This window comes from Chrysochloris asiatica, unplaced genomic scaffold, assembly GCF_000296735.1.
Source record: "Chrysochloris asiatica unplaced genomic scaffold, ChrAsi1.0 scaffold00084, whole genome shotgun sequence".
NCBI lineage: Eukaryota > Metazoa > Chordata > Mammalia > Afrosoricida > Chrysochloridae > Chrysochloris > Chrysochloris asiatica.
In genome coordinates, this window is record NW_006408602.1 from 7,251,626 (window position 1) to 7,266,807 (window position 15,182).

The 15,182-nt window shown below is 39.4% G+C and overlaps 1 pseudogene; it reads left to right on the forward strand.

Moving 5' to 3' along the window:
* The first annotated feature begins 131 nt into the window (after window positions 1–131).
* On the forward strand, window positions 132–1,063 carry LOC102829332 (annotated as a pseudogene).
* The last annotated feature ends 14,119 nt before the right edge of the window (window positions 1,064–15,182 follow it).

Below are 15,182 nucleotides of genomic sequence, written 5' to 3' on the forward strand. Positions count from 1 at the left end.
CATCCATATGAGGTTATTGAAAATACCATGGCTTGGGTCAGGCGCACCTTAGTCCTCAAGCTGACATCTCTGCTCTTCAACACTTTAAAAAGTTTTGTGCATCAGCGCTGCTGGGCTCCTCACTCCCAACAATGGTGTCTCCGAGCCCTAGCAGTGGCGGCTACGGGGGCGGCAGCAGCACCGGCTTCCCGGGCTCTGTAGGATCCCCGGGGCCGGGCCACCCGGCCATCAGCAGCATGCAGGGTAAACGCAAAGCACTGAAGCTGAATTTTGCAAATACACCTTTCAAAGCTACAACAAGGTTTACTCTGAATCCCAACCCTACAGGAGTTCAGAACCCACACATAGAGAGACTTAGAACACACAGCATTGAATCGTCAGGAAAACTGAAGATTTCCCCTGAACAGCACTGGGATTTCACTGTGGAGGACTTGAAAGACCTTGGAGAAATTGGACTAGGCGCTTATGGTTCTGTCAACAAAATGGTTCACAAACCAAGTGGGCAAATAATGGCAGTTAAAACTGTGAAGGCACTAAACCACTTAAAAGAAAACTTGAAAATCATTCACAGAGATATCAAACCTTCCAATATTCTTCTGGACAGAAGTGGGAATATTAAACTCTGTGACTTTGGCATCAGTGGACAGCTCGTGGACTCCATTGCCAAGACAAGAGGTGCTGGTTGTAGGCCATACATGGCACCTGAAAGAATAGACCCAAGTGCATCACGACAAGGATATGATGTGTGCTCTGATGTCTGGAGTTTGGGGATCACATTGTACGAGTTGGCCACAGGCCGGTTTCCTTGTCCAAAGTGGAATAGTGTATTTGATCAGCTAACACAAGTGGTGAAAGGAGATCCTCCACAGCTGAGTAATTCTGAGGAAAGAGAATTCTCCCCAAGTTTCATCAACTTTGTCAACTTGTGCCAAAGTATAAGGAACTTCTGAAGCATCCCTTTATTTTAATGTATGAAGAACGCACCGTCGAAGTCGCATGCTACATTTGTAAAATCCTGGATCAAATGCCAGCTACTCCCAGCTCTCCCATGTATGTTGATTGATACCGCTGCTACATCAGACTCTAGACAAAAGGGCTGAGAAGAAGCAAGACATAAATAATTTTCATCCTGTATCAGTGTTTTTATTGCTCGCCCAGATACCATGTGCAATAAGATTGGTGTTGGTTTCCATCATATCTGTATACTCCTGTCCCATAGAACGTGCATCCCTGTAATACCCAATTGATCACACAGTGTTAGTGCTGCTCAGAGAGACCTCATCCTGCTCTTTCGTGATGAACATGTTCATGAAATGTGGAGTCAGTATGATCGATTTGTTGACTGTGATTAGATCGCATCTTAAATTCAGTTCTTGACTCAAAACTTGGAGATGTAGCTACTGGAATAGTATTTTGTCAGACTTCCAAGTGCTGGAAGAAGAAAGGTGGAGGTGGATGTACTCTGTCTGAAACAGACTCGGGCTTGGGCGAGAAGAGCTTGCACAGCTGATGAGGCACATTGCCTTCTGCAACTGGAAGACAGAGGAGGAATTTACTTTCTTCACCAAATGCAATAGATTTTCTGATTTGATATTCTGTTGCTTTACAGCCACAGTCGATGTTTGGGGATCGATGTGCTCAGCCAAATTTCCTGTTTGAAATATCATGTTAAATTAGAATGAATTTATCTTTACCAAAAATCATGTTGCATTCAGAGAGGTGAACATTAAAATATTGAGACAGGAAAAAGAAAAAAAAAAAAAGTTTTGTGCAGCAGATCTGCCCAATGCAATACGTTGTCTGATCTCTTGACTACTGCTTCCATGAGTGTTGATAGTTGATCCAAGAGGAATGAAGTCCTTGACAACTTCAATCTTTTCTCTGTTGATAAGAATGTTGTTTATTGGTCCAGTGGTGAGGATTTTTGTTTTCCTGACATTGAGATGCAACCCATACCGAAGGCTTTGCTCTTTGATCTTCATCAGTAAATGTTTCAAGTCCTCTTCACTTTCAGCCAGCAAGGTTTTATCATCTGCATATCGCAGGTTGTTAATGAGTCTTCCTCCAATCCTGACGCCATGATTTTCTTCATAGAACCCAGCTTCTGGTATTATTTGCTCAGCATACAGGTTGAATAAGTATGGTGAAAGAACACAATCTTGTCGCACACCTTTCCCACTTTTAAAACATTTAGTGTTCCCATACTCTGTTCGAACAACTGCTTCTTGGTCCAGGTACAGATTCCTCAGATGGAATATATAGAAATGAAATTGACTACATCTGCAGAAAGAGAGGATGGAAAAGCTCCATATCATCAGTGAAAACAAGGCCAGGAGCAGACTGTGGAACAGACCATCAATTACTCATATGCAAATTCACACTGAAGTTGAAGAAAATGAAAACAAGTCCAAGAGAGCCAAAATATGATCTTGAATATATCCCACCTAAATTTAGAGATCATCTGAAAAACAGATTAGATACACTAAACACTAAAGACAGAAGACCAGAAGAGTTGTGGAATAACATCAAGAACATCATACAGGAAGAAAGCAAGAAGTCATTAAGAAGACAGGAAAGAAGGAAGAGGTCAAAATGGATGTCAGAAAAGACATGAAACTTGGTCTCCAGTGTAGAGATGCTAAAGCAAATGGAAGATGAAGAAGTCCAAGAGCTGAACAGGAAATTTCAAAGATCAGCTCACGAAGATTAAGCCAAATATTACAACAAAATGTGCAAAGATCTGGAATCTGAATACCAAAAAGGAAGAACACGCTCAGCATTTCTCAAGCTGGGAAAATTGAAGAAAAAATTCAAGCCTCGACTGTTGTTATTGAAATATTCACTGGGAAAATTGTTGAATGATTCAGAAAGCATCAAGAAATTATGGAAGGAATACAAAGAGTCACTGTATCAAAAGGAAATGGTTGATGTTTAACTGTTTCAAGAGGTACCATATGAGGAAGAGCCAATGATACTGACAGAGGAAGTCTGTTGCAGACCGTGTAAGACTAGTCAGAGGTTCGAGGCCCTCTAGGGCTGAGTGTAAAAAATGAGGCCACTGGCAGTTAATGGAAAATTGCTTTCATCTTAATATTCAGGTATATATATTAAATTAATACACTGGAGCCTTTGAAAATCCACAGATAAATGTGATATTTTCCTAAAGCCGAGACTAAAAGTTGCAAGGTTAAACCTTTCTCCAAAGGATTAACTAAAAATATCTTAGCTACTTCTCGGTTCTTTGTTCTATAGACAAAGAACCCATCCTCCCTAATCCCTTTTCCAGGTGCAGCCCATTCACCTGGGCGTCTCCTGCAGAACTCTCAACTTCCCCCAACTGACCTCAGGGGCTATAGATATGTTAATTGGGCCTGAGAATCCAAGTTGCTGGCCTGGGATTCAAACCAGTGAAGTACAATGTAAAGTTACCTGAATGTCTGGAAAATTACTGATGTTAGCTGTATCCTGTTTTAGTCCCTCCCAGCTTGGTGTGAAACTCCTCCCCTAAATAAAACAGAGGCCCGAGCCTCCCCAGGTGTGCATTACTGGTTGGCAGGCATGGAGTAAAGATCTGTGCATTACTGGTTGGCAGGCATGGAGTAAAGATCTGTGCATTACTGGTTGGAAGGCATGGAGTAAAGATTGCGGTGCATTACGGGTTGGAAGGCATGCATTAAATATTGCAGGGCAGTGAGTCGCTGCCTGCAGAGGCCATGATGCCTGTAGTCCCAAGCCTGCCCACCAGTGATGTATCCACCCTGGCTTTGGGGTGCCTCGTTGTCTCCACTCTTCTGTTTGTCTGTGTATTCTTTCGCTATCCCTATCGCCACTGGATCTCCCCTCCTCGTGAACCAAAAACTCGTGACAACTATGTCGGGGTCAGACCCCGGCAGAAGTCCAAGGTGCATGAAGGAATTGGCAAAGAACAAGCCACCAGGAATTGATAGAATAAAAATTGAAATCTTTACAGAAAGTGAGATGGCACAGGAGGCAATCACTCATCTCTGCCAAGAAATTTGGAAGACAACTATCTGGCCAACTAATTGGAAGAGATCCATATTTGTGCCCATGCCAAAGAGAGGTGATCCAATGGGATGCCGAAATCATTGGACAATCTCTTTGATATCCAATGCGAGTAAATTTTTTGCTAAAGGTAATACAGAAACGGCTACAATCATACATTGACAGAGAACTTCCAGAGGTTCATGCTGGATTCAGAAGATGCCATGGAATAAGGGATATCATTGCCGATATCTGATGGATCTTGGCTGAAAGGAGAGAATATCTGAAAGATGTTTACCTGTGCTTTATTGACTATGCAAAGGCTTTCAATTGTGTGGATCATGACAAGCTATGGACAGCACTGAAAATTATGAGTATTCTGGAACATTTAATTGTGCTCATGAGGAATCTGTACCTGGACCAAGAAGCAGTTGTTTGAACAGAACATGGGAACACTGAATGTTTTAAAATTAAAAAAAGTTGTGCGACAAGGTTGTATTCGTTCACCATACTTATTCAACCTGTATGCTGAGCAAATAATACGAGAAACTGGGTTATATAATGACAAACGTGGCATCGGGATTGGAGGAAGACTCATTAACAACCTGTGATATGCAAATTATACAACCTTGTTACTGAAAGTGAAGAAGACTTAAAGTACTGATGAAGACTAAAGAGCACAGCCTTCAGTATAGATTGCATCTCAATGTTAAGAAAACAAAAATCCTCACCACTGGACCAATAAACAACATTCTTATCAATGGAGAAATGATTGAAGTTGTCAAGGACTTCATTCTTTTTGGATCAACTATCAACACTCATGGAAGCACAAGTCAAGAAATCAAATAACGTATTGTATTAGTCAAATCTGCTGCACAAGACCTTTTTAAAGTGTTGAAGAGCAAAGATGTCAGCATGAGGACTAAGGTGCACCTGACCCAAGCCATGGTATTTTCAATAACCTCATATGCATGTGCAAGCTGGACAGTGAATAATGAAGACCATAGAAGAACTGATGCTTTTGAGTAATGAATGGTGTTGCAGGAGAATATTGAAACTGCCATGGCATCTCAAAAGAACCAACTTATCTGTGTTGGAAGAAGTGTAGCCAGAATACTTCTTGGAGGCCTGGATGGCCAAGCTTCATCTCTCACACTTTGGACATATTGTCAGGACAGACCAGTTGCTGGAGAAGGTTATCATGTTTGGTAAGGTGGAGAGTCAGAGAAAAAGAGGAATACTTCCAGCGAGATTGGTTGGCAAAGGGCAGGATCAGTGGGTTGAAGCATTGTGAGCTTTGCCCACGACTGAGCAGTGTTTTACTTTGTTGTACAACTATGAATTGGTACTGACTCGATGGCACGTAACAACAAATTAAGAAATGTACTCCAAAAAATTGTAAACCTAATATGTACTAATTTCTAGAATACACAATTTACCTAAACTAACACAGATTGAAATAGAAAACTTGAACAGGTCTATCACAAGAGAATAAGTTGATCAAGGAATTTAACAAAAACAAACAACAACAACAACAAAAAACCCTTCACAACTAAAAGTCTAGACCCAGACATCTTTATTGGTAAATTCTACCAAACATTCAGAGAAGAGGGGACACCAATTCTAATTAAAACATTCCATAATAAAGAAGAAGATGGAAACTACTCAAATTCATTTTATGAAGCAAGCATAACTCTAAAATCTATCCTAGGTAAAGGCATCACTAAGAAAGAAAATTACAGACCAATATCCCTCACGAATATAGATGCAAAAATTCTTAACAAAATCCTAGCAAATAAAATCTAACACTGTTATTGTTGTTAGGTGCCACCGGGTCATTCTCATTCATAGCAACTGTATCCACAACAGATCAAAACACTTTCTGGTCCTGCTCCATCTGCAAAATTCCTGTTAAGCTTGAGCCCATTGCTGTCGCCACTGTGCCAATCTACCTCTTTGGGGATGTTCGTCTTTTTCACTAACCCTCTACTTTACCAAGCATGATGTCATTCTCCAGGGACTGGTCCCTCCTGACAATATGTACTAAGTATGACAGATGGAGTCTTGCCATCCTAGCTTCCAAGAAGCATTCTGGTTGTATTTCTTCCTACACAGATTTGTTTGTTCTTTTACCAGTCCATGGTACTTTTAATATTCTTCTCTGCTATCCTCTCTTCTGTATTGCTTCAAAGGAAGCTGAAGGTGTTCACAAGCTCCAGCATGCCACCCTTGTGCTGCTGCACCATGGCCAGCAACATGCAACTGAACCACATCTCTTCCTGCTCCCTGCCCATAGCTCTGGTCCTTTCACCACTTGGAAATCTGAGCTCTGCATTCTAGTCTTCCACCATCCACTGTAAAGTAGGAAATACCTCCTATAATTTTTTTCTTTGGATTTTTGCTCCTTAGAGTCCTAGTGTGGTGCTGTAGGATAAGCACTAACCAAAATGTCAGTTTGAACTCCAAGATTGCTAGTTCAAATGTATCAACCAAGCTCCTCAGAAACCGTATACCATCTCTATGAGTCAGAACTGACTTGACTACACTTAACAACAACCCCTTCAATAGATTTTATAAGCCAGGAAATAATGACGTCACCTATTCCAATTTCTCCCATTAAAATGTTTGAAATCGGTTCATTCCTATTATCTTCCTCTATTCCCCTCTGTTGTTGTCCATGTGGCCTCAAAGGGAAGAAACCACAGCCAAGTTTTCCAAATGAGGTCTGGTTGCTTTCCTCAGAAAATTACTTCACACTTTAAATATTTTTTCTGACATTTTTACCAATAAATAATCAGAAGTTTTCAAACAACACAACATATGGTTTGAACTCTGAGCCTGGAGGTTAGGATATCTTTCATTTAGCTATATCCACATGATATGAGTTATTGGTTATTTGCGTTTCACTGAAGACCCATTATAGTAAAATTATATCCTAAGGTAGTTGTGATTAGTGAATTTAGCTTAATCTTTGACTAACTTTGGTTTACTAAATTCCACAGTCACGGTATTTCCCTTCTTTTCATTGATAAAAGTTGCAGATTTTCTTGAAAAACTATTGTAGTTCAATATGGCTGTCTTCCTTGACATTTACATGCATCTCAACTTTCTTTATTTTACTGTATAATACCAAAGCTGCCTGGCTGGAGAAATGAAGATGGCACATTCAGCAATTTATGCAATCCCAGCCACAAGACTGTTTTCTGTCTATTGAATAATTAGCAATGTGCGTGAAGATAGAATATACAGTAACTTGCCTGACTTTGGGCAAAAAAAGATTAGAATGACAAATAGTCAGACTCTAGGGTCAAATGCTTTGCCAGTAGTTGCATATGTTTATGCCAAAATACATAAAGAAATGTCACTTCAGCACATGAGTGATGACAAACATTCCAAGTGGGGCTGCAGTTCATCAATCATTTCAAATGTGCAGATTGGGTTTACCTATATAAACAAAAGCAATAAAACTACTCAAAGCCTCACCTTAAACAATTCGAGCATGACATAAACACTGTTATTGCACAGTCAAGCCCCATTTTACTTTAGAAGCAGTCAGAAGGGACCCTACAAACTATGATTTATTAAGATTAATAAAGCACGTCTTTAATAAAAAAGTTCGGTTAATAATTTGCATAAATATGGGACGCTCATTCAGCATCATAGCATATCAGAAAGCATATGCAACAGGGAATATGATTAACGAACCTTAGAACTGTAGATGCGCAGTCATTCTCAATGAGGTTTCAGGTTCAGGGTGGGCAGCATACAGAAAGCTTGAAGCCTGGGATTCACAACAGGTAGATTGCTCTGGGCTCAATTTTAATGATTCATTAAAAAGAAGGTGAATTAATAAATCTATTAAATGTTTCCAAGTCATTTTTTTCTCCCCAGGATGCTTTTTAAATATTGATCCTTTAAACTTCTGTTAATGCTTTAGGAGAATGAATGCTATATTATTATTTCTCCTCAATAAAGAGAAGGCCAAGAGGCTCAAGGCCATAGATACTGAAACAGAACAGAAGTCAGAAGTTTGTCTGAGGTTATACATAACAACTCTTCATTGAGGAAGTGCACTGTGAACGCTAGGCATTTCCACTTATTTATTCACCTGTGATGTTCTCTTCTTCCACCTGTATAATGTTATGGTTGTCTTTGATTATTCTAGAAGATACAGGCAGAAATGTAAGAAAGCAATGACAGTGCTGTCATTAAAGAAGATCCTTCATAGAGGAAACAAACAATTACCACTATAGACTCTATGGATATCCCCATAGAGAAGTGAATAATTTTGAACAATGTACTGTCTCCACTTCAACTCAAACATAACAAAAATGACCAGGACTTTCTCTCCTTAATTTCAGTGAACTTTTAAGATATAATTGGTAGCAAGAGGAAATGCTCTCTGTTAAGTATACAGTTGGAATATCAAAATACTGACAACAATTTTCTTCTCATACAGCCCATTTTATTGAGGTTGTTGTTAGGTGCCATCAAGTTGGTACCGACTCATAGCAACCTTATGCACAGCAGAACGAAACACTGCCCAATTCTGGGTCAATCTCACTATCGTTGCCATGCTTGAGCCCATTGATGCTGCCACTTTGCCAATCTCTCTTGCCGGGGGACTTCCTCTTTTTCTCTGACCTTCCACCCTACCGAACATGATATCCTTCTCCAGTAACTGGTCCCTCCTGACAATATATCTGAAGTATGAGAGACCAAGTTTGTCCATCCTGGCCTCCAAGGAGTACTCTGGCTGCACGCCTTCCAGCAGAAATCTGTTGGTTCTTTTGGCAGCCCATGGCACTTTCAATATTCTTCTCCAACACCATAACTCAAAAGTATCTATTTTTCTATAGTCTTCCTTGTTCATTGTCCAGCTTCTGCATGCATATGTTATTGAAAATACCATGCCTTGGGTCAGGCGCACCTTGTTCTTCAAGCTGACATCTTTGCAAAAGTTCTTGGGCAGCAGATTTTCCTAATGCAATACATCATTTGATTTCTTAACTGCTGCTTCTGTGAGTGTTGATAATTGATCCAAGAAGAATGAAGTCCTTGACAACTTCAATCTTTTCTCTGTTGATAAGAATGTTGTTTGGATTTTTGGTCCAGTGGTGAGGATTTTTGATTTCTTTACATTGAGATGCAATCCATACTTAAGGCTGTGCTCTTTGATCTTCATCAGTAAATATTTTAAGTCCACTTCACTTTCAGCAAGCAAGGTTGTATCATCTGCATATTGCAAGTAGTTAATGAGTCTTCCCTCAATCCTGATGCCCGTTGTTCTTCATATAACCCAGCTTCTCAGATTATTTGCTCAGCATAAAGGTTGAATAAGTATGGTGAAAGAATACAACCTTCTTGCACACCTTTCTTAATTTTAACCCATTCAGTGTTCCCATGTTCTGTTCGAACAACTGCCTTTTGGTCCATGTATAGATTCCTCATGAGCACAATTAAGTAAGTGTTCAGGAATATTCATACCTCGCATTGTTGTCAATAGCTTGTCATTATCCACAAAATCGAAAGCCTTTGCATAGTCAATAAAACACAGGTAAACATCTTTCTGGTATTCTCTACTTTCAGCCAAGATCCATCGGGCATCATTATTGAGGTAGAGGGGTTTAAAGAATTCTGAGATTCAACATATATCTGAAATGAACAAATCATTCATGACAATTCATTTTGTTGGCTTGCATCCTGAGAAGTAAAAACAGTGGATTTTGAGATCCTTCCCTTAAGGCATAACCCTAGTTTTGCTAAAAATTCAATAAACACTCTAACATTTGCTGGGCAAAGACTAAGTGAAAGCGATGTGAAATGCAAAGATAGAAAAATGCCCTGCCTCCAAGGGACTCACAGTCTAGTCAGGAAAAAGAAAATTACCCTTCTTCCTGAAAATAGAAGTTGGATTTTCTGTTTAGAAAACTTAGAGCCTTGATTCCTGGAAAGCTTGATGTATACTTTAGCTTCATTATTGTGTAGACCCAATCACTGTGACCCCATTTCATGTTGAGTTTAAACCAGCTTGCTGATTTTCAGTCTCATTTTTCTAAGTTTTATTAAACTTTATCACTTCCCCCAAATCTGTTTGTATCAAATTAACAATAACAAGTAGAATTTTTTTTTTTGGAATGTCTAGGAAGACAACTTGCACACACATACACCACAGTCTTTTTTTTAAAATCCAGACTGCTTTGTAATAGACAATTATACTGATAGAATCCAGTAACCAGTGCTCTGGTGGTAAAGTTTCCCTAAAAAGCAAAGTCTGAGATCAGGCTTGGATTCTAATAGATCTCCAGAAAAAAGAGTTGGGAACTGGATTTAATGTTTCTTCAGTAATGACAGTTGAAGCTAGATAATTATTTGCTGTGGGCTGCCCTGTGATTTATAGAAAGTTTAGCAACATCCTTGACCTCTACCCACTCTGTCAGTAGCATTACATCTCTAGGTTGAAATAACCAAAGATGTCTTCAGATATTGCCAAATGCCCTTTGGGGAAAACAAACACCCATGATTGAGAATTGTTGGCATAGAATGACATTGAGAAGGAAGAAAGATTAGTCCATATGTGTATTATACTGGTCATTACCAGGGTGACTGGGGCTCCATTTTTCTAGAGAGTCTCTGATTTGTACAGGATGCACTTCAGAGTTATCGACAGAGTCACATCTTGTCATTGGTCAAGTTACCCTATAGACACTTCTGTATTTCTGTGAGAGTGTTTGTGTTCATTCACTTAGGAAATCTCACTAGTCATCAAAGAAATCCAAGATCAAAAAGTGAGGAAGTGCAACTAGCAAGGTGTTTCTTGTTAGAGCTGTGTGGTTTCCATAACTACAGTTGAAATAAAAAATGAAAAAAGGGGATATGAGGTGGAGCCCAAAGACTGCCAAGCACAACCTCCAAAGACATTTTATGATACCATTCAAGACTTTGGAACAGTTGTGCAGAAAAACAAAACACTTCCTTTCTCTATGCATTTAGAGGATATTAGAAAACACGTGTTAGAATTCCATATATAATTAAGGACTTTTTCTTTGCAAAAATTAAGAGCACCACTAAGTTGGACGAAGGAGACACAGAAATCACAGACAGGATGTCGTTGCTGATAAGTACTATTGAGCTGGTTCCAACCCATAATGACCCTGTATAGGGTTTTCTAGGAGCAGCTGGTGGGTTTGAACTGTCGACTTTGTGATTCAAACTGACCTTGCAGTACAGTGCATTATCCTGAAGCGCCACACCACACTACATACACAGGACAGAACATGACAAAAATAGTGACACTGCATTAAAATTAATATCCACTTTAGTCAGTGACTTTAGGTTTTGCCCTTTAATTCATGCATTTTAAATATACTTAAACTCTATAATATCAGGTAAAAGAAACACATCGAAATCATGTCAAATTCTTACAGAGTAGTAAAATATGAAATGCACAGATATAAAGAAAGTTATCCAATTAAAATCTCACTGGAATTTCACTGGGAGACTATATTTAATATATAAAAAAAGCTTAATCACAGGTTTTGGAAAATAAAATTAATATTTGTATTTGAATTTTGTTTCTTTTAAAAAATAAGTATTAGTTTATAAGGTGTACTTTGGCTAAATTCCATATATATGCAATGTGAAAAGATATGGATTTGCCCACATATAGCTATACACAAATACATATATATGCATTCAGATACACAGAATTCTTTTTTACTTCTCATTTAGCTTATTAAAAATGAATGCAAACAGACTCTGAGCTCAAGGACCCTCTTAGAGCTTATAGCCTGTAGCAGCTTTTAAGATAACAGCTTCTTCAACCAGAGGAGTTCTGACTTCTAGGACAGACTGTTTGAAGTTTCCAAGGTTTGGGAGAGAGGGTGGTCTTTTCAGAAAAAAAAACACCAGTATTTCAAAGCAAAGCCATTTCTTTTTTTTTTTTTTCCCCTCTTTAGTGCCAAGATTTGAAAATGCTCTGAAGAGGGGAAAACTCGTCTTTCCTTTAAAATGTGGTATTTCTCTGAGCAGACCCATCCTTCTCCTGACAGCCTTGGAACGTGCTTCCTGCCATGTCTTTTCTGCTCAGTGACACTGGGTCATTCCCTGAAACCAAACATTCAAACCTAGTTCTTCTCATTGTCACCAACCACTGAAAATCAATTAGAAAGAAAGGGATCTCTGTTTCAGAAACTTTTACCTTCTCAACATAAAAATTATGTTAAAATAATACTCATTAATTGATTAAAGCAGATCACTTCTTAAGCATCCATAAACTAGCTCTCAGGCCTGGATTTTGCAATTCCTATTTAAAAAGAGAATATTATTTGATTTTGATAAAATCATACTTTATACTGACATATTGTATTTTCTTTTCATATGTCCAGAGAAACTACTGAAGATAATGCTGCTGTTGTTGTTGTTAAGTGCTGCTGAGTAAGTTTGACACACAGTGACTCTGTATAACAGGGATGGGAAACCTTTTCTGCCATGGGCCATTTGGATATTTTTAACATTATTCACCAGCAATACAAAATTATCAACTTAAAACTTAAACTGCTATATTTGGTCAAATATCTAATTAACTCACCCCTGGACTCCTGGTATAGTGCTATTGATTAATGAGCTAGGCTGCAAGGTCAGTTTGAATAGCAAGGTCGGTGGTTCAAGCTCACCAGTCATTCCTTAAAAACCCTATACAGGGTCGCTATGGGTCAGAACTTATTCGATGGCACTTAACAACAACAACAATGTTGTGGCACTGTGGCTTAATGCATTGGACTGCAAAGTTGGTTTGAACCACAATGTCAGCAGTTCAAGTTCACCAGACACACTCCCCAGAAACCCTATACAGGGTCGCTATGAGTCGGAACTGACCCGATGGAATTTAAAACAACAATAACAATAGCAATGTTGTTATGGGGGAAAAAATCCCAGATTTATTGAATTTTGAGTCCTGCCTGTGGTTGCCTTGGCAGGACAGACCAAATGATTTTGGGGTGCTTATACCTACCAGCCTGAGGTTTCCCACTGCTGTATAAGGTTTCCAAGGAGTGGCTGGTGGGTTTGAACCATGGACCTTGTTGTTGTTGTTAAGTGCCATTGAATGCATTCTGACTCAGCAATGCTATATAGGATTTCTGAGGAGCAGCTGGTGGGTTTGAATCATCAACCTTGCTGTTAGCAGTCCAGTGCTTATTCTACAGTGCCACACTAAGACTCCACTGTGGCTGTTAGGTACCATCAAGTTGATTTGCAACCCAATGTGATGGAGTAGAACTGCCCCATAGAGTTTTCTGTGTGACAATCTTCACACCACCAGATTGCCAGGTAGAGCCACTGGTGGGTTTGAGCTGTCAACCTTTGGTTAGTAGGTGAGTGCTTAACTATTGCACTACCAGTTTTCATACTGAAAATAATAGCTCTGAGAAAGGAGGAAACCTGGTGTCTGAAATCAGAACTGCCTGACCACTTGGTTAACCTCTTGGAGTTGGATTTTCTCATCTGTGAAGCGATGTGACAGGATTGTTGTGAAAATTAAATGATGTAAGATTTATGAAAGTAGCTCTGGTGGTGCATTGGGCTAAGTATTGGGTTGTTAGCTGCAAGTTCAGTGGTTCAAACCCACCAGCGGGAGGAATATCAAACTATCTGCTACCCTAAAAATTTGAGTCTTGGAAATCCTAGGAAGCAGTTCTATTGTGTCCAATAAGGTCTCTAGGAGTTGGAAATAGATTAAGTGGTAGTGAGACGTGACTAAGAGTGAAGGTCTAGGAAGTACCTGACATGGAAAAGGCATGACCAGTGCCAGTTTCTTTCTCTATCATTAAGTCATGCAACCCACACTCTAATATGGCATCTCTAGCTTCATTTTCTTTATTAGTAAAATAAATGAGCACCTACCTGGTGTGGCTCTGTGGGTTAATGTACCAGACTGCAAAGCTGTTTGAACTGCAAGGTCAGCAGTTCAAGCTCACCAGCTTCTCCTCGGAAACCCTATACAGGGTCACTATGGGTCGGAACTAACTCTACGGCACTTAACAACAACAAAACCACCAAAGGTTGTGTGTTGTTGTTGCTAAGTGCCAGTGAATAGATTCTGACATGTAGCTTTAAAGGGCTTCCAGAGAGCAGCTAGTGGGTTTGAACTGCTTTCCTTCTGGTTTGCATTCCAGTGAAGATCCTACAGAGTCACTAGAGTAACAAAGTAATCCACATAAAGCACTAGGCACAGTTTGCTTGATAATAACTCCTCCTTGGTAGAAGTTTTGTAACATAAAAGGGGAGTAGTTGATCTTGCATTCCAGGAACAGAAGACCCTAGGAAAATCAAGGGCAGAATGCGGGACCCTATCTAGATGATGCCATCGAAAAGATAGAGCAGCTGAGGATTCCAGATTCATGGAAAGAGAAAGGCTGTGTACTTTCTGTAGGTAGGTTTACAGAATACATCCTTGGGTTGTTTAAATGATTATATATTCCTGAGTGTTTTGTGTACATTAAAAACAACAACAACAACAAAGAAAAAGTCAGAAGGAATAGAAGCAAATACTGATGAATGGTGATGCATGGAAGGGATTGTAATCATTGCAATGATGCAAAATATGATAGAATGAGTACAAAACTGATGTTCTCACATGTAAACTATAGCTCAATGAATAATAAAAGCTATAACAACAACAACAATAAATAAAAAACCTGCTCCTTGGGATGGTAGTAGTAACAGTGGTTGTAGGACAATTTCCTTATCACCATTATCACCTGGTGTGTCACTGTAGAATAAGCACTGAACTGCTTACCATAAGGTCCGCAGTTTGAAACTACCAGGGGCATCTTGTAAACCCTATACAGGGTCTCTATGAATTGCAACAAACTCCAAGGCACTTCACAACAACAACAACATTATCAGTATTAACAAATCGAAAGGTTATCCAAAATTTGCATAGCATTTTGATAGGGGCTGAGTGTTAGAGTATGTTGAAGCATAGGTTCTTAAGAAGCCAGACAATATATGAATATTTGTTAAGTGCCATGGCGTCAGTTTTAACTCACAGTGACCCTGTAGAGGGTATCCAAGGAGCAGCTGATGGGTTTGAATGATCAACCTTTCTTTTGGTCAGCAGTCTAGTGTTCATCCTATAATGCCACACCAGGACTCTGTATATATGTAAAATGACACTA